At 37.3% G+C, this 922-nt stretch overlaps 1 pseudogene; it reads left to right on the top strand.

Annotated features, from left to right (window-relative positions):
• The first annotated feature begins 5 nt into the window (after nucleotides 1-5).
• LOC124891556 lies at nucleotides 6-918 on the top strand (annotated as a pseudogene).
• The last annotated feature ends 4 nt before the right edge of the window (nucleotides 919-922 follow it).

Genomic DNA, 922 nt, shown 5'->3' with positions numbered 1-922 from the left:
TGATTAAATTTAAATATTATTTAATGGATGAAAATGGAAAAAATTTTAATCCCGATCCATGTCGTAACATTATTTTAAATCCATTCAATTTGAATTGGTCGTTTCTCCATCACAATTATTGTGAAGAGACATCTAAAATAATTAGTCTTGGACAGTTTATTTGTGAAAATGTATATATAGCCAAAAATGGACCGCCCCTCAAATCGGGTCAAGTTATACTTGTTCAAGTTGACTCGATAGTGATACGATCAGCTAAGCCTTATTTGGCCACCCCCGAAGCAACCGTTCATGGCCATTATGGAGAAACCCTTTACGAAGGAGATACATTAGTTACATTTATATATGAAAAATCGAGATCTGGTGATATAACACAGGGTCTTCCAAAAGTAGAACAGGTGTTAGAAGTGCGTTCGATTGATTCAATATCCATGAATCTAGAAAAGAGGGTTGAGGGTTGGAACAAATGTATAACAAGAATTCTTGGAATTCCTTGGGGATTCTTGATTGGTGTTGAGCTAACTATAGCGCAAAGTCGAATCTCTTTGGTTAATAAAATCCAACAGTTTTATCGCTCCCAGGGGGTGTAGATTCATAATAGGCATAAAGAAATTATTGTACGTCAAATAACATCAAAAGTGTTGGTTTCAGAAGATGGACTATCTAATGTTTTTTTCACCCGGAGAACTTATTGGATTGTTGCGAGCAGAACGAATGGGTCGCGCTTTGGAAGAGGCAATCTGTTACCGAGTCATCTTATTGGGAATAACAATAGCATCTCTCAATACTCAAAGTTTCATATCTAAAGCGAGTTTTCAAGAAACTGCTCGAGTTTTAACAAAAGCGGCTCTCCGGGGTCGTATCGATTGGTTGAAAGGCCTGAAAGAGAACGTTGTTTTGAAGGGTGCACTAATCCCTTGAATCC

This window comes from Capsicum annuum, unplaced genomic scaffold (assembly GCF_002878395.1).
Source record: "Capsicum annuum cultivar UCD-10X-F1 unplaced genomic scaffold, UCD10Xv1.1 ctg37229, whole genome shotgun sequence".
NCBI lineage: Eukaryota > Viridiplantae > Streptophyta > Magnoliopsida > Solanales > Solanaceae > Capsicum > Capsicum annuum.
The sequence above is the reverse complement of the archived record's forward strand: the minus strand, read 5'-3'. Positions and strand labels throughout refer to the sequence as shown.